This window comes from Mandrillus leucophaeus, unplaced genomic scaffold (assembly GCF_000951045.1).
Source record: "Mandrillus leucophaeus isolate KB7577 unplaced genomic scaffold, Mleu.le_1.0 Scaffold203, whole genome shotgun sequence".
In the NCBI taxonomy this organism is placed as follows: domain Eukaryota; kingdom Metazoa; phylum Chordata; class Mammalia; order Primates; family Cercopithecidae; genus Mandrillus; species Mandrillus leucophaeus.
The window spans coordinates 3,648,014-3,672,741 of NW_012102066.1; the positions used below are offsets into that span (position 1 = coordinate 3,648,014).

Sequence of the window (24,728 nt, forward strand, 5' to 3'; positions counted from 1 at the left end):
GTGGCCGCCAGGCGGAGGTGCTCCTCACTTCCCAGATGGGGTGGCGGCCGGGCAGAGGTGCTCCTCACTTCCCAGACAGTGGGAAGCTGTGCAGAAGCACTCCTCACTTCCTGGACGGGGGACAGCTGGGCTGAGGAGCTCCTCACATTCCAGACAGGGTGGCAGTTGGGCAGAGGCCCTCATCACTTCCCAGATGGTTAGCAGCCAGGCAGAGGTGCTCCTCACTTCCCAGATGGTAGGGAGCCGGGCAGAGGTGCTCCTCACTTCCCAGACGGTCGGGTGGCCAGGCAGTGGTGCTCTTCACTTGCAGACGGGAAGGCAGCTGGGCAGAGGTGCTCCTCACTTCCCAGTCAGGGCGGTGGCCAGACAGAGGCACTCCTCACATCCCAGATGGAGTGACGGCCAGACAGGCATTCCTCACTTGCCGGATGGTGGGCAGCTGGACAGAGACTCTCCTCACTTCCCAGATAGGGCAGAAACCAGGCAGAGGCGCTCCTCACTTCCCAGAGAGTGGGCAACTGGGCAGAGGCGCTCCTCACTTCCCAGACAGTGGGCAACTGGGCAGAGGCGCCCCTCACTTCCCAGACAGTGGGGCAGCCAGGCAGAGGTGCCCCTCACTTCCCAGACAGTGGGGCAGCCAGGCAGAGGCGCTCCTCACATCCTAGATGGGACGGCAGCCGGGCAGAGGTGTTCCTTATGCAAGGACACTTTAAAAAAGATTGTCCTATGAGAAACAAGCTGCCCCCTCGCCCATGTCCACTATGCCAAGGCAATCACTGGAAGGCACACCGCCCCAGAGGACAAAGGTTCTCTGGCCCAGAAGCCCCAGCCAGGTGATCCAACAACAGGACTGAGGGTGCCTGGGGCAAGCACCAGCTCATGTCATCACCCTCACTGAGCCCCAGGTACGTATAACCATTGAGGGTCAGGAAATTGACTTCCTCCTGGACACTGGCACAGCTTTCTCACTGTTAATCTCCTGTCCCAGACAGCTGTCCTCAAGGTCCGTTACCATTAGAGGAACCCTGGGACAGCCTGTAACCAGATATTTCTCCCCCTTCCTCAGTTGTAATTGGGAGACTTTGCTACAGATAGTAAGCATGCTTATCTAATCCTACATGCCCATACTGCAATATGGAAAGAAAGGGAGTACCTAACCTCTGGGGGAACCCCCATTAAATATCACAAGGAAATCATGGAGTTATTGCACGTAGTGCAAAAACCCAAGGAGGTGGCAGTCTTACACTGTCGAAACCATCAAAACGAGGAAGGAGAGGGGAGAACAGCAGCATAAGCGGCTAGCAGAGGCAGGGAAAGACCAGCAGAAAGGAAAGAGAGAAAGAGACAGAAAGTCAGAGAGAGAGAGAGAGAGAAGAAGAGACAGAGACAAAGAGGAAGTAAGAGAGAAAGAAAGAGACAGGAAGTCCAAGTGAGAAGGAAAGAGAGAGGAAGAGACAAGGAGTCAAAGAGAGAGAAAGTCAGAGACAGAGAGAGAGAGAGGAAGAGACAGAGACAAACAGGAAGTCAGAGAAAGAGAGAGACAGAAAGTCAAAGAGAGAAAGGAAGAGACAACAAAGAGGGAGTCAGAAAGAGAGAGACAAAGAAGAAGTTAAAGAGAAAGAGAGATGGAAGTAGTAAAGATAAAACAGTGTATCCTATTCCTTTAAAAGCCAGGGTAAAATTAAAATCTATAATTGATAATTGAAGGTCTTCTCCATGACCCTATAACACTCCAATACCACCTTGTTGTCAGTGTAAACAAGGGCAGAGCCCAAAAGCACTGAGGCCACTGACAACCGGTAGCCTTCCTATCAAAAATCCTTAACCCAACAGGTTTCCTAACAGGGCATCTAAATCTTAATTAATTACCATACAAAGGTCTGACCAGACCAAGGAGGAACTCCCTTCAGGACAGGAGATGTTTCCTCCCAGGGGATTAAGGAAAAAGACACAATGGGTAGTCAGCAAATGATAAGGAAACTCTTGTAGAAGTAGAGTTAGGAAAATTGCCTAATAATTGGTCTGCTCAATGTGTGAGCTGTTTGCACTCAGTCAAACCTTAAAGCACTTACAGAATCAGGAAGGAGCCATCTATACCAATTCTAAGTTAATATGGGCTGAATGAAGTCTTATTAATAGCAAAGAATAATTGAAATCCCAAACTTACAAGGTTTTTAACAAAAGTAAAGCTTGCTAAAAAAAGTTAACAGTATGACTAGTATTATCCTAACTTCTAATCTTATGGAAATCATGCCCTATCTGTGTCCCTCAAAGCTCAAGTCCGTCAGCGCAGAGCCATACAACTAATACACCTACTTATAGGGTTAGGAATGGCCACTGCTACAGAAACCAGAATAGCAGGTATATCTACTTCATTGTCCTACTACCACACACTCTCAAAGGATTTCTCAGGCAGTTTGCAAGGAATAACGAAATCTATCCTTACTCTACAATTCCAAATAGACTCTTTGGTAGCAGTGACTCTCCAAAACCGCCAAGGCCTAGACCTCCTCACTGATGAGAAAGGAGGACTCTGCACCTTCTTAGGGGAAGAGTGTTGTTTTTACACTAACCAGTCAGGGATAGTACGAGATGCTGCCCAGCATTTACAGGAAAAGGCTTCTGAAATCAGACAGTGCCTTTCAAACTCTTACACCAACCTCTGGAGTTGGTCAACATGCCTTCTCCCCTTTCTAGGTCCCATGACAGCCATCTTGCTATTACTCGCCTTCGGGCCCTGTACTTTTAACCTCCTTGTCAAATTTGTTTCCTCTAGGATCAAGGCCATCAAGCTACAGATGGTCTTACAAATGAAATCCCAAATGAGCTCAACTAAAAACTTCTACCAAGGACCCCTGAACCGACCCACTGGCCCTTTCACTGGCCTAAAGAGTTCATCTCTGGAGGACACTACAACTGCAGGGCCCCTTCTTTGCCCCTGTCCAGCAGGAAGTAGCTAGAATAGTCATTGCCCAATTCCCAACAGCAGTTGGGGTGTCCTGTTTAGAGAGGGGATTGAGAGGTGAAGCCAGCTGGACTTCCTGGGTCGAGTGGGGACTTGGAGAACTTTTCTGTCTAGCTAGAGGATTGTAAATGTACCAATCAGCACTCTGTAAAACCACACCAATCAGCACTGTCTAAAGGATTGTAAATGCACCAATCAGCACTCTCTAAAAATGCACCAATCAGCACTCTGTGTCTAGCTAAAGGATTGTAAATGCACCAATCCGCACTCTGTAAAAGTGCACCAATCAGCACTCTGTGTCTAGCTAAAGGATTGTAAATGCACTAATCAGCACTGTGTAAAAATGCACCAATCAGCACTCTGTGTCTAGATGAAATATTGTAAACACATCAATCAGCACTCTGTAAAATGGACCAATCAGCACTCTGTAAAATGGACCAATTAACACTCTGTAAAAGGGACCAATCAGCAGGACATGGGAGTGGAAAAATAAGGGAATAAAAGCTGGCCACCCCAGCCAGCAGCTGCAACCTGCTCAGGTACCCTTCTGCGCTGTGAAAGCTTTGTTCTTTTGCTCTTCACAATAAATCTTGCTGCTGCTCAGTCTTTGGGTCCACACCACCTTTAAGAGCTGTAACACTCATGGCGAAGGTCCACAGCTTCCTTCTTGAAGTCAGAGAGACCACGAACCCACCAAAAGGGAGAAACTCTGGACACATCTGAAGGAATAAACTCCGGACACACCATCTTTAAGAGCTGTAACACTCACCACAAAGGTCCGTGACTTCATTCTTGAAGTCAGCAAGACCAAGGAACCCACTGGAAGGAACCAATTCTGGACACAAGATGAATACTAGATTATGATTATTGGTAGTTTGAATTACTTTGTGTTCATTTCTTTCTGAGCCTGTTCTTCAGAAATGAGCTTTTGAAACATCTGAACATGCACCAAATCAGGATGCCTCGCAGGGCCTAGTCTGTCAGTAAGCACACTGCTCTCCATCCCCGGAAATGAGCTGACCAGAAATGTCATCAGGGAAATTTGACACTTGCTAACAATATAAGGTCCCCCACATACCCTCACAGTATCATAAATCTTAGCAATTTCTGTCAGCAGAGGCAAGGGTTCGTCTAATTGCAGGCTTCCCTTTTATGGAGCAAGAACCAAAGTTCAGCAACTCCCAGCTGTCCTCCGGTTTCAAGCAGGATAAACTAACTGTGCAGGAAAGACTTTCCTGGCATCTGTGTTTACTCTTGACTGACACATTATCAAGATCCCACCCTCTGCTACTTTCTGGAATTCTGTGTAAAGAAACTATTTGCATTTCATCTATGAGAGTATGCATATTTATTTTCACTACACTGTTTATTTGGCATGCACCATCTCTCCAAGAATGTCACATTAGTAACTGGTAATGAGGAATTTTTTCCCACAATTCCCATCACTATCCTTAAAGTTCTTGTTTCTTACACGAGGTGTAACAGTTAGTGCTTTGATACTCTCTCTAGTCGTTGGTCAAAGCTGCAAGTTACAGACATATATTCATCTAAAGTAAACTTCCTTATTGAATAAGGCAAAATGTCAACATAGAAGTGACTAAATAAAGCACCATATTGTCAGGATAATTCATGAACTGTTGTTCGATTGTAGTAGTTATACGACAACTCCGTGGATGCATTACTTAATCAGAAGAGCTAATGTAAAGTACCTCTGGGTGACATTCAATCACAAAAGGAAAAGTGATATAGGATAAAGATGTAACAGTTGAAGAATAGAAGAATGTAAAAATAAGGGTGTGTGGGGGATGCTTATTTATTTGTTAGTGAAATGAAATGTTTGAGCATTTACGTGCTCTGAGAGACAGAAAAGGAGAAAACGAAAATAAGTGGAAGTAAGCCTCTGGAGAAGTTCAGAGGGAATAAAATTTGAAGAAAAAAATAGGTCAGACTTGAACAGGGAAATGTCAGGTCATCCTCTAAAAAGAAGGAAAAGAGATAGGTTGGAGCAGAACCGGAGACAGATGTTTGGTTATTTTTCTTTTCTCTGTGGACTGTGAGGCAAGATCATATATTGTTATTTAAAAAGTTGCAAGTAAAGGAAAAAGCTCCTGGAAAGGGGTAAATATTTATAACAACTCCTTCAGATAGAATAGCAAACACACCAGAAACCAGCAAAGAAGCTGAAAGCAACAGAGTATCCAATGGGGACAGCCATGGATTTGTACCATCTCCATTTCATACAAATACTTACCTGGTTTTTCTCCAGCAACACCTGACTGCTGGTGGTTGGAGCAGGGAAAAACGATTATTGGCAAGATCCAAATTGGGAGTGACAAATGAAAAGGGTAGAAATAGAAGCAGTTGGCAAGTATACTCTTAAAGTAATTGACCTAGGCTACACAGAGAAGGAAGTAAGATCCGGAGGAAGCTCATGGACTATGAGAAAGTGCGCATGTGTATGTGTATCGGGGCAGGGATGGTGGGGAGTCTAAAGAGTAAAAGTCTTGCTGAACTGGAACCATAGCTATAGGGGGAGAAAGAAACTAAGAGAGCTGGAGGTAAAGAAGGTCACTGTCCAAGAGTGAACTGTCAGATTTAGAGATTTCAGATATAGCTGTCTGGAGCAATGTCAAAGTCCAAGGACTTGCCTTGGAAGTAGGTTTCTAAAAATTGGGTGTTTTAGTGCTTAAAATGAAAACTGATGAAAGTGTGAGGTCAAGGCATCAGAGTGCTGAATGTTCACCCACATGGACTTTGAAGTTAAGAATACTCTCAGAAGTAGGAGAGGAGAAGACATATGTGAGCCACATATTTGATAAATATCAGGGAATAATCTGGAGGTGACAAGTAACAGCAATAAGGACTGACAGAAGCTACGGAAATTGCCAAAGAAGAGAGGCTTTCCTTTTAGTTAGAAAGCAGAGATCAGCATTATCAACATGGAAAGATAAGACAACACTTGGTCCACCTCACAAGGTTAATCAGGAACTTACATAAAATAATGGATATAATAAGTCCTCCAAGGAGTGTTAAATGTAATTTAAATGAAAATTACTATTATCATGTGTAAAATTATGTAAATAGATATTAAAGTCTGTACACACACACACAAAAGATCTTATCAGTCTTAGATACTGTCAATACCATTTACTATTAATACATCAGCAACTCTTATAATTTACATCTTAGACTTTATATTAACAATTCTCAAAGCATTTCATGCACACATTTCAGTACCTTCTCACAAAAACCTTGGGAGGTAAATAGTGTAGATGTTGTTATTCACAGATGAGGAAACTGAGGATCAGAGACAAGTAGTGATTTGGCTAAGGCCATTGTTAGTGACAGAGCAAAGACTGAAATTTTGATGAAAGAAATTTACGTCTTCTACATGCTATAGGACAGGAGAAAGCTTTTTACCAGGTGTTCATTTGCTTCCTGTTTTTCCTATACAACAACATCTAGGACATTTGTACACCTGATAACTCTGTTCTACAGTTTTTTTCTTAATTATCATGTATTAGAATATTATAACTCTGTGAACTTAAATGTATTGAATTTGCAAGGAAACCCTAACCTCAACAGCTAATTTCCTCTTCAAGGCTTCAAATGTTTACCTATTTGGTACAACTTTTTCCAAACTGTCCTTGATAATAAAGACACTCTGTTCTTAAAAAATTTGACCATCGAAAAAGAAGGTAGAATCATTTTTCATTGATTTTCAGGCAAATATGTTGCTACTTTTAGTATAAACGTGTCTACTGCATTCAAACAAAATGGGAATGTTTCAATACCCCAAGCATTCTTTAGGTTAGCTCTCAAAGGAGATTTTCGAGTTGGAACTCTCCCCTAACTGAAATTATGCTTTCAATAATAACTATATTTTTATGTTGATTGCTTGCTTAATGATTATATTTTAAACTTTGTGGGCCTAATTTTCCTCATCTGTGATCCCTGGGATTGATGCAACAGAGTTTTTGTCAAGTGTCTTGCACTTGTGAAACATTCAGTAATTAGTAAGGGTGATTTTAATCAGCCATAATTTCTTATTCTGAATTTCATCCTTAGGGTATTTCCTTCCTTTGTGTACAATGTATCACTAGGGTGACACCAACAAGAGGAAATAAACCATTGCAAACTTGAATGGGTGCAAACTTGAAACCAGAGCCTAACGTAGGAGAGGTTTACAAACTAATTACTTAAAACGTGACACAGCTAGGGAATAATCTCCTTAAGCAAGATACAAATATCTGAAAACAAAGAGAAAATATTCAGTAATTTTACCTACATTAATAGTAAGAACTTTTGTGCTTCAAAAAAAAAACAAAAAAACAAAAAACAAACAAAAAAAAGGAAGTGAACAGACAATTCACAAACTGGAACATATATTATAAACCAACAGTATGAATCATCGTTAATCTGTGTATGACACCAGGCAACAGCAAGTAAACAGTTCTGTAAGGAACTCTACTCATACTGCTTTTACTGCTAGGGTGTCCAGATTGCTACTGTGTCCCTGTGATTTAAAAGACACAGGAAAGACACATTTTTAGTTTTGTTTTGTTTTTCCTGCTTCTTTAATGTATCTCTGCATCTTGGTTCATGCACAATTGGAGACTCATCACACAAACAGACTAAGACTTATCAAAGTCATGAAACTAGAACAGGGTTCCTCAGTAGCCTCTGTGTCTGTCCTACTCCTCAGTTCATGGCTCAGAGCTGGAGCCCTCTTCACTCTCCCCTCCGTTCTTCTCTCTTCTTAGCCTTAGATATGCCCTTCTCCTTTTCCCCCCTTTGCAGGGCCAGACAGGGTGTCCAGAATACCAAGGGCCTTCAGATGTTGGATGACCAGTATGTCACCAATATCACACTGAGGCAGATGGAAACTAGGCCTGCTGGTACCAAGAGTTGGGCTGAGGAGGGAGTGAGGGTGGAGGACAAAAGAACAGGGAGAGGAAGCTAGCTCATCCAAGAACTTTGATGCTAAATTTCCTTTTGGAGCAGAAGCCAATGCCTGTCTAGATGGAGGCATGAGAAATGAGCAAAATGGCAGCAGCCATGTTGGCAAAAGTAAACCCAGCTGTATTCCTAGGGACTAACTGCCTCATCAAGGCCTCGTGCCTGCCTAAGTGAAGAATGGAAAAGAGACCTAAATAGGCATACTATGCAATTCCTGATTGTTCTTCCTAAATGAAGCTTGGTGCAATCGATTTTCAAAAAACTAAATGGCCTTAATAATAAGGGAAACACTTCCATAGTACTGTATTATGTGTTGAGCTCTGGCCTAAGTAGGTAACACACATGAACTCACTTACTTCTCAGTACAGCCCCTTAGAGCATATCTATTAGTAGGTCGAACCATATGAAATTCCCAACACTCAACCATTTTGACTTACAAAGGGCAATTGTGCATGGTTCAATCTGCATTTCACCTGCATTTTACAGATGAAGAAAGCCAGATGCAGAACATTTAAGTAACTTGCTAGTAAGTGACAAACCCTAATCTAGGCAATAGGGCTCCTGTTTCTGTGGTTGTGACTAACTATGGAAATATCTGCCTCTCTACCACACTGAATTAAAATGATGGAAATAGTTTCTTCCAACCTAAAAATTCTATCCACAAATCTGTGCTATATGATTCCCAGTCTCCATATACCTATCTCTTCTTGACTTGCCTGTTTCTTTTGAAATGATGTCACTGCTCACTCAATTACTCAGCTGGAAATCTCAGAATGGATTTTGATTTCTTTCTTTATTTCTCTACCACCAGAATTCAAATCATATTTATTAAGTCTATCTCAGCAGGAGCTGCAGAATCATAGGACATGAGAGTGGAAAGGAACTTTAGAGATAATCTAGCCATTTATCTGATGTAGATATAGAGCACAATCAGGACAACAGTCTGAACTCCTGGGTTCTGGTCCGTGCTCTTCTCTGTCGACTACAGTTGTCACATTGGACAAATGCTGTAGATAATACCTCTTTGCTTCTCCAGAACTTTGGGACCAATTGTAATGCTGTAACTCTCACATATGACAATACCTTGACTCACTAAACACATACTCAGTGCCAATCACTCTTCTAACGGAAGAATGAATTAGCAGAACAATTCTATGGTGATTACTATTATAAACCCCATTTAACAAATAGAAAACTAAGGCACAGAGAAATAAAGTGATTTGCCCAAGGTCACACATCTTGTAGACTAGCTCTAGAGGCTATGTCCTCCATTTATCCCTCATCCTGTCCTACCCTTCAGTGGGCAAACCTCAGACTTTGAGAAGGGGTTCCCAGGCCTCCCCTCACTCTGGGCTGAGTTGAATGTCTTATCTGCCAAACTCTCAGAGCCTTTATCCATTGTCACATTTATGTAAGTGACTACTTGGTTGTCTTTTCTCCACTGGATTGCAAATGCCTTGGGGGCAATGACTGTGTTTTAGTCTTCTTAATATTCACAGAATTTCATACAATACTTGGTACAATAATCATTGAATAAATTCTTGTTGAATGAATGCATGAAAGAATGAATGGCCACCTAGCTAATCTTTCTGCCTTCAACCTCTCCTTATTCCACGTCTTCCATTTTTATGAGAGTTGGGGGAACTAGTGAGACATTAAATGTGTAAGTGTAATGAAGACAAGTGGGCCTTTCATTTGCCTTCCTTAATAATAAAAGATAAGCCTTTTGATTATTTCTCCTCAAATGTTTGGTCAAGACCTTTTCACACTACTACATTTTTCACCAATAAACCTTACATCGAGGATCCAAATTAATTTTAAATTGAATACTTTGATTTTTTAGAGTGATCTAATTCCAAGAGGATGCATTTATTTGTTTTATTTTACTTAATCTATTAGACCAGAAATTAGGTTCCTGCAAGCAGATTAAATGAGCATTTGACCTTCACACTGAACATCCTAGGCTATTCATAGTCAAAATGGGCTGCAGAAGTCATTATAGTGAGATATGTTTTAAATGACTTTATCCTTAAATGTGTTCGTTCTGAGGTATCCAGACTGCTACTATGTCCCTGTGATTTAAAATGATATGCAGAATTCTAATGACTAATTTTGAGGCAATGGAATATCCACATGGAAAAATATGTATTTTATTTCTCACATCATACAAAAAGTTAATTTCAGATGGATAGTATATCTTTTAGTGTAAAAGGCAAAACAACACATTTTTTAGAAAAGAACATCTTGATTCATGAGTAGGCAAAAAATACTATGAAAAACAATACCAATAAATTGAACTCTATTAAGATTAAGAATTTGTGTTCATTAAAAGAGAAAAAAGAGTAAAAAGGCCAGGTTTAGACTGGGAGAAGACATTGACAAAGTGCATATCCAACAAAGGAATTGTACCCAGAATATATAATGTATACCCACAAATTACTATGAAAAAGATAACCCAATAGACAAATGAGCAAAGACTTGGGGACATCACAAGAGAAGATATCCAAGTGGCCAATAAATATATGGAAAGGTGCTCAATCTTTTCACTTACCAGAGAAATACAAATAAAACCACCATGCCTCACAACTACTTTTCCACTCAAATGGTTAAAATGAAAATGACAGAAAATAAAAAGTGTTGACAAGAATGTGGAACAAGGGAAATTCTTGACTGCCACTGCTGGGAGTATTACTTGATCAATCACTTTGGAAAACGCTTTGGCAGATTTATTAAAGCTCTTTGAATAAAGCAATTTCACACCTAAGTATATCCCAAAGAAATGTGTATGTGTGTTTAACAAAAGACATTCTCAAGAGTGCTCATAGCAGCTCTAGTCATAAGAAACTCACAATGGAAACTACTAAAGTCTTCATCAACAGAATGGATAAAGTATGGCATATTCACAGTATGGAGTACTATACAGCAATGTGAATGAATAATCTACAAATACGCACAATAATTTGGAAGGATCTCATAACCATAATATTGAGTAAAGAAGCCAGACATAAAAAAGTATTACTGTATAATTTCATTTATACAAACTCCAAAAACTGGTAAAGCTAATCTATGTTTGAACTTAGCTAATCTGTGACTTAGATGTCAAGACAGTGGTTAATCTGGGAGGGACTAGGTACTGCCCAGGAGTATGATGGGAGCTTATAGGATGCTGATAAATGTCTTTCTGTTTTTCTTTTTTAACTTGGAATACAGAATCTGGGAGGTGTCTGTGTGTGTTATATGCATTTATGATATATTCACTTTTCTACATGGATGTTATACCTAATAAAAAATAATAAAGATAATGTGGAGAAGAAACTCTTGGTGAAGTCAGTAGTCATTACTTATGTTCACTATTAGTCCATACTAAAAATATATGTACTTTTTCTTAGTACACAGAAAGTGGTTTATAGATAGTTTCATCTCATTTTCCATTGTGATAATAAGGAGTCAAGTAATAATTTCCTGGGTGTTATGGATTGAATCGTTTTATATGTCGAAGTCCTAAACCTCAGTGCCTTAGAATGTGACCTTATTTGGAAACATGATCACTGCAAATACTATTAATTAAGATGAGGTCATACTGGAGTGGGGGGAGTCCCTAATCCAATATAATGGATGTCTTTATAAAAAAACAGATATATGCATAGAAAGAAGATGTGAGACACAAGGAGAAGGCAGCCAACTATTAGCAAAGAAAGAGAGGTCTGGAACAGATCCTTCCCTCACAGCCCTCAGAAGCCATCCCTGCTGACACCTTGATCTCAGACATCTAGCCTCCAAAACTGTGACACAATACACTTCTTTTGGTTAAGCTGCCCAGTTTGCAGTACTTTGTTACAGCAGCCCTAGCAAATGAATACATTGGGAAGACTGAAAGGTTAAGTAACTTGCCTTTGAATACAGCCATATAGCAGGAAGTTAAGTAACTTGCCTTTGGATACACAGCCATATAGCAGTAAGTGAAGATGATATCAAGGGTTCTTCTGCACTGGAAACGCCCACCTCCCACAGTCTACCTCAATTAACATCTCACACACTTGGCAAGGCTACTGTAGGGAATGGGCAGCCACGGAAGGTGTTATGCAGGGGAATAACGTAATCCTTTCTCTGTTTTGGAACAATGTAATACTCACTGAAGATGGAATATAAAATCCTATGTATCTCAAACAGCTGTACAGTCCCTGTGAGGAATCTTCAGAAGGCATCTTTCCTGACCTGACAGCGGCCAGAGTCTAGAGAACTTCAAGGAACTAAAATGGTCCACTTAATGGCTCCTAAAGCAGTGGTTCCCCCACATTGTTCTGGTCATGAATTCTGTGAGAATCTGACGAAAGCTAGAAATGCTCTCATCAGACAATGCCCATACTCATCTAGTTCAGGAGAATAAGTAAGGACTTATAGGGCAGATGGTTGATTTTTGATCTTGCCTCCAGAAATAAAGACAGATAGCTGAAGATAATGGGGTTTTTCCACTTATCTTAGAGGAAGTCGGCAACTAACTACTGATCCTATGCCAAGACTCAGCGGTATCATTCTGGAAACTTCATAACTTCTTCACATCGGTTATTTTTGCTCTTCCCCTCTCACTTTCCCCACAAGGATTAGCACTTAAGTACTTAAAACACCAAGAGTTTGTGTCTATCTTTAGATACAGAAAGGAAAGGAAAGCTAGAGGATGCAAGCTAGAGCTCAGCCAGTTTGAGGAAAGAGAGGACCTGGTGACACAGTGAGTAAACAAGAGGAGGGACACACAAGCTAACTAACTCCCAAGCCTTGCAGTAGTGAATCAAGAACATTGTTTTCTTGGGAAGAATTTTCATGATCTTCCCTATGGAATTTTTAATATTTCATTTCAACTTAATTTCCCATCATACGCTTTTTTTTGGGCGGGGGGAGTGGGTAGACAGAGTCTCACACTGTCGCCCAGGCTGGAGTGCAGTGGCACAATCTTGGCTCACTGTAACCTCTGCCTCCCGGGTTCACACCATTTTCCTGCCTCAGCCTCCTGAGTGACTGGGACTACAGGCACCTGCCAACACGCCCAGTTAATTTTTTGTATTTTTAGTAGAAATGGGGTTTCACCATGTTAGCCTGGATGGTCTCGATCTCCTCATTCTCCCGAAGTGCTGGGATTACAGGCATGAGCCACTGCACCCAGCCTCCCATCTTACTCTTATTGGTGTTAAGTGCTTGGTGCCATGGGAAGTCAAGTCGCTGACTGGGACTGGTTAGGAGACAGAAGGGAAAATAAAGATGTATGAGCATTGCATATTTACACACTGGGTATCATTACTGAAAAATTGCACAAATTCCAAGTTGCAACTGGCCAAATATTGCTCAAAGAGTAGGGGGTACTAAAATTTGAGGACTGGTACTATAACTTGTTTTGCATTCTATTTGCAATGCTGAACATCCTGCCTGACTCATAGTAGGTACTCAGTAAATCATACGAATGAATAAATGAATGAATGGAATGGAATGGTTATGGGAATTGCACTCATAAGATGTGGATACTAGCCTTGATGCACCCACTAAATAGATGTGTGACAAGCCACTTAATGTCTTCGGGACTGGCTTTTCTTTTCTGTAAAAGAGTTGAACCAAATATAGATATGGTACTTGAACATTCTACAATTTCCAGTGTGAATATACTTAGTTAAGACAAAGCTATTTACACTCACTGCTATGTACTGTAGACAAGATGGTGTGATATGTGCCAACATATAGTATGTATAGGAGTTCAAGGAAGTCTAATTTGGGAAAAGTTTGTTCTGTCCTAAAAGAAACTGAGACCTAAATTTACCTAAGTGTCATCCTGTGATCAGGAATGTACTCAGCAGCACTTGCATAACCATTGCCTCCGGCAAAACTGCACCAAAATAGTAGAAGGAAAACAAGGAAGAGGCAATGTCACACTTCTGCTAAGAAGAGAGTTATGGCAAGTACAAGTTGCTGAGAAAGAAGCAAACTGCTCATTTGGATGAGGGAAATCAATTCTTTCAAGCCATCAGAGATTCCTGCAGCTTTGAGAATAGTTTGGTAAGTGGATCTCAATCCCCAGAAAGCTCTTTGGTTAAAGAACAAGTGTCCACCTTTTAGATCATGTGCTTAGCTTCAGGGGAGATATGTCTTGAAGGTATTGTGTAAACAAAACACAGGTGAAATAAGATTAAATTCAAAATGAGACAATAGTTACAGTGAAATATAAAGAGAAACACAAAGTTGGCTTTATTAATATTTTTACTTATTACTATTTACTGACATAAAGTTGCTTTTATTAATATTTACTTATTAATTAATATCTATCAGGAACAATATTATTTTAAGTAAACAGTTTCTCTTAAGTTTTAGGCAAATTTCTCTATGATTTCATTAACTGAATACCATCCATCTTTAAGATGCTAAACCTATGTTACTTCTATCCATACAACTTGCAGTATTACATATACTTTATTGAAAATAATAAGCAAAAATCTTTAATACATGCACAAACATTGAATTGTTACAGTTTCTTTTACTCAGTTTAGCTTGGCAGATTCTTTTGGTTTCTTGACAATACTGTGCACTGGTGAATCTAATTCTGCTGGAAGTGCTTAAGTGATTTCAAATATGTTGGGACCAGACACATAACTTAATTGTTATCCTAATTTCCAAGGATCTTGCTTTCAAGGATACCTGGGACATTTGCTCACTTCTGCGGAATGTGCCCTTTCAATGACCTGTAATAAATAGTGAACCATTTTTTTAAAAATGATCTAAAATGTGGGGTGTTTTCACAATGATTTTCCTCATTTCTTGACACAGGAAATAATATTCTTACCTCCTGTGGTCATCCTGTTATTCATCAGCAAATTCTACTGATCCAACAACTTCCCAGCTAAGGTGGAAGGATGAGTAAGTGGGTTGGAGAAGCCATATTTTTGTCTTTTCTACACAAATTCACAGGGAGGAGTGTTTGCTTTCTCTTCCTCCCTTCAGGTGTGGGCTTCAATGTTTTGGGGCTGTCTCTGGAGAATTCTGGGAAGTTAAAATGCCTTAAAAGCAAGATGTCCAAAAGCCATAGGGGATACATATCATCAACTGCAGCTTGAAAAATGCTTTTGCAAAACTCCAGCGGTTAAGGATGCAAAATGATCTAGGACTTTGAAAAATACAGCTAAATCAACAAGCAAATGTTATTCTTAGTGTCTGGCAATTATAGTAAGACTTTTTTTTCATTGTTTAACCACATTGTTTAATCAGTTTTCATTGTTTAATTGCATTGTGTGGTCACATTGTTTTATATACATATATATATATATAATGTCCTTTGCTTTAATACATGTTGATTAAAGTGGGAAAATGTCTATTGAATGAAGATGTCACCTGTAACCAGTCCTCTTTAAAAAGTTAGATATCTTACAGAAATCTCCCAGTCAATATGGCTGGCAATGAGACCCCAAATCCAAACTCTGTGATCCCACAGCACATCCTCATCTAAAAATATTTTATGACAGCAGTAACAGAGCCAAGCACCAGGCCTCAAGGGTCTTATTTTCTGACTCTATGTTCCATGGAAATACCTGGACTAGCTATTCCAAAATCTCCCCCTGTGCTGTGGCAACTACTTATGAAACACCTGGGGATCCTCACACCAAAGATTCTGATTCAGTAGGTTTAGGGTGGGGACAGAAAAATGTGTATTTCTGTCATCTAGAATTGAGGCTGTCACCCCTAAACTACCACTCTTCATACAAAAGTGTGCATTAATAATAATAAAAAAAGATTAAAAAGATTGGCTTCATTATTGAAATAAAAATCAGAGGTGACTACTCATAGGAAATCCAATCTGCTCAGAGGTAACAAAATAAAATCGTTAAGTTATAGTAGATTTAATTTCCCCCTTACCTCTGGAAGCCATAGTTTTATTTATCTGAGTGCCTATCCTGTACATAGGAGTTCAAATGTTTGAATAAAGTTTAAAAGTGATCACTTTTGCGACTGTCTTCTGCTCTTTACATGGACATGCAGCATTAGCAACACTAGCCATCAACAAAAACTGGCATTGTTGGCCAACAATGCCAACAATGGTTTGTTTCATTTTTAAAATTAATATTATTTTAAATTTACAAATTATAATTTCATACATTTAGAGGATACAGTAGCCACCACTTATCATTTTTGTGGTGAGACATTTGAAATTTACTTAGTTATTTTGAAATACACATTATCATTGACTATAGTCATCCTGCTCTGCAGTAGATCTCAAAACTTATGCCTCCTGTCTAACTGAAACTTTGAACCCTTTGACCAGCAACTTTCCGCCACCTCGACTCCCTCATTCCCATCTCACCCCAACCTTGCACCCCTACCACTTTTTGCCTTCAACTTCTGGTAACCACCATTCTTCCCTCTACTTTTGTTTATGAGTTCAACGTTTTTTGATTCCATCTAAAAATGAGATCATGCAGTATTTCTCTTTCTGTGCCTGAATGCCAATAATGTTTGAGGACCTACTAGGAAGTCGATTTAACTATTTTATTTCTACCCTCTCATAAATTAAACAAATGAAAAACAAAACAATTAAGATTACCTATGGCAGATGAGTTTCATAGCCTAGAGCAGGGGTCAACAAACATTTCTGTAAAGGACCACAAGGTAAATATATTAGGCTTTGAAGGTCATAATAATTGACTGGTTAGGGCACTAAAGCAGTCACAGCAAATAGGGATGATTAGATGAATGACACAAGCTGATTTCTGATAAAACTTTATAGACACTGAAGGTTAAATTTCATATAGGTTAAATTTCCTATTATATTTCCTATGTCACATAATATTATTCTTTTGATTTTTTTCAACCATTTAAAAATATAAGAACCATTCTTAGTTCAAAGAATAAACAAAAAGGCAGGGGCCAGATTTCACCCTCGGGCCATAGTTGCTGATCCCTGGGCTGTAACAGAGAGCTGATGAAGCCATGGAAGAAGTCTATAGCTGTGTGAACCTGTTTCTTCCATTATGCTCTGCTGCACTGTTCTTTGGCCATAAGTTGCATTTCTGCCTCCAGCCTACCACCATACAAATGCATGGGGATCCAGGAAGTGTATATATGACTCAAAAATCAATGTTCCTACAGATGACCTATGTAGTCACACTGTATTGCATTGCAGGGGATGGCTTACAAGGATCAGATAAGGCCCAGGCCTACCTTGGGACCTAAGAGGCCCTGGGGAGTCTTCCCCATTGTTTATGCCTCAGGTCACATGTATTAAACATAGACTTGACAAAATGTACCTTGATGAGGTCCTGCAGAGCCTAGCCAAAGAAGTAGAAATGAGAAACAAACAATTTTGCTTTTAATCAGACTGCAGATCTTGTTTCTGAATATCATCCACAGGACAGAATTGTTTTCATCAACTTAATGCCTATTAACAGAGTCAGTTCCAGTCTCCCGCTTTCCACCAACTAAGTAGGATTAAAGAGATGAGAGAAGCTTATGGCTAATAGAGAACTGTAGATGTTAAAAGGTTTAATCTATTAATATAGGACAGCATTTCCCAAAGCGTGTTATGCTGAATGCTGACTCTCTTAGATGTTCTGCTGGAAAAGCATTTCAAGGTTAAATAAGTTTAGGAAATATAGCATAAAAGATCTCTGCTTTCTTGATGATTATTAACACGCATTAGGACATTAAAAGTTCTGAGGATTCTTGCAATAAAACTGGTTAAGTAGGTTAAATCAAGTGTTTCTCAAAGTTATATGATCAGGGAAGCTTTTCTTCCTTTACTTAACTGTTAATATCCCAATAAAATAATAATTCATACACTACAGTTTGGGAAAAACTGCTGTAGGCAAGGCAGAGGAATGACAGGGTTTTAAGCAGTGGAGTAAATTGTGTTTTGGGATAATTATTTTGGAGAGGATCAGGTCTTTCTTCCCTAATTTTTCTCATTTTAGGAAATTACACCATATTCCATCTATGTGCTCAAGTCAGAAAAACAGAAGCTATATCTGTCATGGTGATAACCTTTTTAAAAAATTATAAAATGCAAGCATGGTTGTAAAAATCATTCAAACAGTAGAGAGGATAGTATGAAAAGCAAAAATCTCCTCCCTCCTTTCTCTCACCCCTATCCCAGCAGCCAGTATACTTTTCCAGAGGTAATAACCAGGGCAATCAGTTTTTGTTCTATTTTTCAGTTCTTCTTATGGCATCTCTAAATCATATGCATCTGAGCCTACTGTTTTGGATTATAAGCATTTAGCAGTATCTATGAAATGAATTCATTCCCACTCTTCTTTCTGCCTCGCCCACCTCCCATGTCCAATCTATCACCAAGATGTGTCAATCCAATTCTCAAAACACACCTCAAGTCTGAGCACTTCTCTCCCTCCTCCCTGACAGTACTCTCACCTCTGCTTGTCCTCCCTGGTCTTACTACCTCCAATCCTTTATCCCTCTAGTTCACTCTCTTTACTGTCTACATAAAGAGTTCCTCAAAATAGAAATTAGAACAGTCTCTAGCTTAAAAGCCTTCAATGGCAACCCACTCAAATTAAATTCAAGATCTTTATCAACACCGTGAAGCTGGGCATGATCAGCCACCTGCTCCCCTCTCCAACTGGTGTCCTGCCTCTCAGCAGTGCCCTCACCTAACAGCAGTCACAGGGCCTGCCTCCTCTCTGTCCCTTGAATGCTGCAAGCTTTTTCTCTTAGGACCTTCCCATTTGCAATTTCCTGTGCCCAGATTGCTTTTTCTCTTTGTTGATTTTTTGGTTTTTTTTAGTAACGTTAACCCCTATGTTTTTTTCCAATAGCAACTGAAATCTTTCTTTGTCAAAGAGCAAGCCTTCTCAGAACACCAAAATGGAGTCAGCGCCCCTGATGTTTTTCTTAAAGCATTCTATTCTTCTCCATGCTACTTCCCATAATGTATTCCTACATGCTTATTCTGTAAACGACTGCAGGTTCCAAAAAAATAGGGAACACATCTGCTTTGTTCAACACCAAATGTGGAAAAGCCGGTACAGTGTCTGGTCACAGAACGGGCTTAATAATTATTTATTATATGAATGAAGCTAGCCAGAGGGAATTTCTCTTACAGAGTTATCTCCTTCCTTTTCCTTACATAAAACTTCAGCTGCATCCAGATATTCCTTTTCTGCACACCTCCCACCCCAAAGTGCCACTGAGGTCCCTGGGCACCCAAAAGTCTTATTTGTTCATCTCTATTAGGACCAGAACTTTAAGGGCTATCTCTAAGGGCCTTTCCTTTTATGCTTCCCTCAGCATTTCAGCTTATTTTATTCTCTTCTTGGGAATTCATTGCACTTATTTTCTGTACCACTCATTTGGTGCCAAATCTTCTGTTGCCTTGTAACTACTTATTTGTTATTTCAAATTAATACCTTACATTGACATATTTGTCTTGCTAATGATGTCATAAGTTTACTGAATACAGGACCTGTTACTTTGTATCCTAAAGCACACTGCATGCACCTGCACAGAGTAATTGCACGAAGAACGAATCTCCATTCATCTGTTCTAGTGCCCCCATTAGAAGACCTTAATACAGGAGTTTGATCAATTCCCTTTCACACTATTTTATTCCTCAGTGGTTCTGAGTGTATTGCCATCATGCTAACACAGACAGCTGGAGTAAAGATAAGTTTTGAGGTCACAGAGTAGTTAAGGGAGGAGTCTGGGGACAGAGGACTTGCCTGTTTTCTCAGTTCCTCTTTAAGAGGCACCAGAGTTACAAAAGGTCACTAGGTGTGCTTGGCAAGAGACCAGGTGTATTTTAAATTGATTTGGCATTTCCTAGGATATTTTAAAGGATGACTTGACCAAACTTTTGAACTTACAGATTTTTTAAATTAAATGAAACAAAAAGGATTAGCCCCTCAAAAATTTTCAGTCATTGGCTCAGTTTCTCACGGTTCGATTTTTGGATGAATTAGACTCAAACATTAATTTAACTCAGTAACTACCTTTGGTATCCAAGAAGTTACTCTGCACCTTTAGTTGAAAATTCCAATTTTGTCCAAATAATATTTCAGGAGTATTTAACATACTGAATACTTGGCTACTTTTTGTTTTATTTTCCACCGAACTATAAGGGTCAGAAAAGTTCTACAATCTTTTTAATGTACTTAACCAACCTTCCTCAAGCTACTTCTGAAAAATGGAGGGCAAAGTTTAACCCTTCAACAACAGCATAATTTTTAGAAAAGAACTATTCAAAATCAGTAGACTTTTTTTTACAATTATTATCTATTTTTACTTAGAGATAATACAACCTTGAAAATAAAGAAAGTAGAAAGTGTCATCTGTTGTTTTTATTTTGTCAACGAGGAAACTGAAATATAGGAAGGCTGAATGACATGTCCAAGGGCACCTAAGTGAGCAGCAGATAAATTTCAGGTTTATACTGGAGAATTACCGTAAACGTGGGATTGCTGTTAAGACAACACTGTTATTTGGTTAGTTTTAGACCAAGTTTGTCAGCCTGGGGTCAGGATATAATTGGTAGGACACACTTCAGAATGAACATTCACAGCCTCTTGTTTGAAAATTATTAAGCCAGCAGACAGTGATAGCAGAACCTTACCAAATGCAGGGCCCTTCCAAGCGCAAGGCCCTGTGCAGCTGCAGTTTTGCATTTCCATGAAGCTGGCCCTGCCTGGAGTCTCTAGACATCTAGAATATAGGAGGTTGGGCATCAAGGAGGCCATGAACTCCTGAAATGGTCAGGAGATGGAAAATTTTGTGTTAATATGTATGTATTTGTCTTTCATATTCCATAGCTTTCATCAGATTCTCAAATTGGTCTGTTACCCTCTTCAAAGGTAATACATGTTCCAACAGAACCCACGATGTCAGAATATATTGGTACGGACAAGCATGCTGGTGGTCACTATGCATGATCCTTCACAAAGCTGTATTTGTGAATAAGTAAGTTTTCATGAGTGCATGGAAATTAATGCAAAATCAAGGAATTCTTAACGCTGAGGAGATGTTGCCAGAAACAAATGCACTCAAGAATGCTTCTTCAGGAGATAGGAAAGCAGATGGTGAGATGGTCAAGATGATCATATGCTTTATAAACCCCAAAGTGATACCCTAATATAAGCCATTTTATTTATTTTCAACCTCTCCATCTTCCTCTGTAATTGGATGTCACATTTTAGCCTCCTTTAAGGAAAGGATATTTTCATTTACTTTAATTTCTCTAATAGCAGTACGATTTACCAACTCATGGTGATTTACATCTATTTTATAGATAATTATAACCCAATGTTAGAAACAGGAGTAAGTGAGGAATTTGTTAATACAGCAGGTGCAAAAGCTGCCCTCAGAATTAGGAAAAGAGTACTGTAAAGACGTGGATCCTGAGAAATACTACTGATGGAATATTGACACACGAGTCAGCCTGGTAAAGACCTCATGCCCACCTCCTAGAAGTCTCACACACAAATATCCCTTCTGCGGAAACGCCTGCTCTTGCAGTTTACGTGGCTGCCTTAAGTTTTTATTTAGTCCCTTGCCCCGCTTTATAAATTTTGGACTAAATACACCTGTCAGTCAAATCTCCAGTTCATATAAATGGGAATATAGAGAGATGAGTAATTGAAACCAAGGGGTAATTCTCAAATTTCCATTTGCACAGTGTCAAACTTCTCTCGACCTAGCAAACAGAAAAGCACCATCCACCTGAGTTTCCTGGTCATTTTTCTGACAGTACTCTGTCCTTGCTCGTCACATAATGGGGGCACTCTACATGATTCAACGAGTGGCCAAACTCTTGCAGATCCAGCGATAACCTTGGTTGCTCACACCACATAACTCATCCGTGGAAGAAAAGGTGCCCACCGCTGGCAGGTGTGACGCCTTCCTCTGGTTTCTAGGATAAGGTTGGGCATGAATTGTTTTAATAGACTGAGACTGCCCCGCAGGTAATTCTACTTGCTGGGAGTGTTAAGCAGCCTTCCCGCAAGCCATCTACTCCAGTTGGAGTCTTCCGGCACCTGCTCCCCTGTACACCCGCAGGATGCCCAGACCGCAGGAAGATGTCTAAAACTTCCTACGGGGGCAAATCCCGCCCTGACCTCACCAGCCGCCCCAGCACACGTCAGCCGCGACCCCGGCAAGGGTCAAGTGGAAGGGTAGGGACGCGCGCAGCTTGAGGTGGGGCTGCGGGCTGGCGAGGACCTGCTCCGGGGACCTGGGCTGGGCGCCCTGGCGGTCCCGGGCGCCGGGAGGGGACCTAGGACCGCTGCCGTTTCACACGTGGCCCAGGCATTTGCGCTCTCTCTCCAGGAATAGCCCCAAGGGCCCAGGAGGCCTGGGCGGGACCCGGCCTCGCTCCTCTCTCCCTCGGTCCCCAGTCCCCACGGCGCGGCCCCCCACATTAACCTTCCCGGATCCTTCCCGGCTCGCTGCCCTTTGCAACCCCCGCGCGCCCCACCTTGGCGGGCTCCGCCGACGCCAAACGCGCCTAAACGGCCGGTGACCACGGGGGTGCTGCCGGGGGCAGCTTCGGGAGCAGAGCCTCCGCAAATGCTTCTCCCCTCCCACCCGCCTCACACCCACCCTCCTCGAGGTCCTGCTGGGAACCGCTCCGCCCTGCGAACCCAGCCAAGCCCTCCCTCCTGGGCCACCCCCAGTCCGGTCTGCCTTCGGAGCGCGTGGGCTGTGCGAGCGCCAGGGCTGGGGACCCTGGAATACCTGTTCCTCCAGCACGAGGATGGGGTTCAACTAGTGGTCCTCTAAATCCTGCTCCTTCCCCGAGGCTACGGGAAGCGCTCCCGCCACAAGGAAACAGCTCCGGTCTTTCTGCTCCCAAACGTGACACTCTATATATCCGGCTCGGAGACTGGGTGTGGGGCGGGAGGAAACCACCCTCCCTCCGACCTTACCCGTCGCCGCCGCTGCCTCGGCGTTGGGCGCGGAACCCGCGGCAGCCTCAGCCCGGGGCGGGAGGTGGGCGAGGGGCCAGCGAGGGCCCTACAGGCCGCGGGGAGACAGCATCGTGGACAGGGCGGCCGCGCGCGCAGGCCCGCCCCGCGCTTCCATTCATTCAGCACCAGCGGATCCACTGGCTATGATTCCCGCATTTGTGTGGTTGCAGGGAGGGCGGGAGGTGGTTCTGGTTTGAGTGGGTTGTTTGTTTGTTTGTTTGGGGCTTTTGTTTTGTTTTGGGTTTGGGGGTTGGTTTTTTCCTCAATTTTTTAATCAGTGGGCAAGGGGACAAGGAAGCTAGAAAGGCGCCCCTCTCTGGTGTGGGGAGGGAGAACTCCCACACCGTGAAAGGTGGCGGGGTAGGGGCTGGAGGGAGATACTGAGGAGAGAGAGAGATTCAAAGGTTCTAGTCTGAACTGAACGCTTGGGGGACACACCTTTCCCCACCCACCCTAGCGGAAAAGGCAGCCAAAAATCCCAGTTTACTCAGCTTGACTACACTGCACATCCCGTGGGAGGGATGCTCTTGTATCTGCTAAAGACACTGCGGAGGCGCCCTGCAGTGACCCACGAACGCAGTGGCTTTTTAAAACTCAAGGGCGTGAGGGTGCAGGGTGATGCGAGGACTTCAGGCGAGGTTTCCTCACACTCGGGGTTTGAAGGGCAGAAATCCGGCTCTGCCTGCCTATGGTGGGGTGGGGGTGGGTAGGAGACTAGAAAGGATCAGAGATGGGGGCTGCAGGAACAGCAGCGAGCCAGCTGTGCTCAGCAGCACTTTTCCGGATTTAAAAGAAAAATAAAGATGTTTCATTTTTTAGCCTGGTAGCTTTTTGGGGGATTTGATCATTGTTAAATTTTAAACGGAAAAACTGCAGCTGCCAGGCAAGCCTTGTAGAGGGATGGACAGGCACGTGAGTGGAGCCCTTGGCCTCAACCAGGAAGTGCTGAAAAACGGCCAACGCCCATCCTAATTCCCTGGACAATGTAGGAGGTAAATTTCCAAATAAATATGGTGTGTTAAGGAAAACAAAAAAGAAATATTGTCCTATAAGCTGTTCTGATTCTCCTCGTTATAACAATTGACATGCAATTAAAGAAATAAAATTTGACTTATGAAAGTTAGAATTAAGGAGCGATTTCATGAAATTAATAACACCCATCTTGAATTCTCTACTACTGGGCTGTTTAATTAAATGTGTTAACCAAAGTGTAACCTAAAGACACTGACTAATTTCCTCTGATGACTGCCTGAATGCAAAAGACAGAAAAAAGTTACAACCAAATTTATAGTATTTTGCGTTACCCCTCCCTCCTCAAGAATAAATTTGAATGTATCTTCAAAATGTGTGTGACAGCACTTGAAATGATAATGTCAAAAGCTGGTGAAAACATACAGAAATCACTTATCAGATAGCAGATGGAAGGTAAATTGTAACCACGCTTTTGTTGGAAAGCAGTTCAGCAACACATTCCCAAGGTGTTCAGTACCGAAATTGTTTCTTGTTCTGGACCCAGATTCCCATGTCTTAGAATGTATTCAAAGGAGATAATCCATAAAAGCGAAATGTCGCATGTACATAGTTGCATATTTATTACTGAGTTGTTTATAAAGAAGGAAATTAAAAACACTTTCAGTGGAATGTTCATAGATAAAATATAACTTTAATTATAGATTACAGCACCACAATTGATCGTCACCATTTAAAATGCTATTCATATATGTAGAATGTATTAGTTTGCTAAGTCTGTCATAAGGATGCACATAAACTGGGTGGATTAAACTATAGAAATATATTATTTCACAATTCTGGAGGCTAGAAGTCGAAGATCAAGATGTCTGCAGGGTTGGTGCCTTATGAGG

At 41.3% G+C, this 24,728-nt stretch overlaps 1 protein-coding gene across 1 annotated transcript in view; it reads right to left on the minus strand.

Moving 5' to 3' along the window:
• Window positions 1-23,032, minus strand: part of FAR2 (fatty acyl CoA reductase 2) — a 189,411-nt gene extending 166,379 nt beyond the window's left edge. The window contains exon 1 of the mRNA XM_011979574.1: window positions 22,634-23,032. The gene's annotated coding sequence lies outside the window, so the exon portion shown is untranslated. The remainder of the gene's footprint in view (window positions 1-22,633) is intronic.
• Window positions 23,033-24,728: the final 1,696 nt, after the last annotated feature.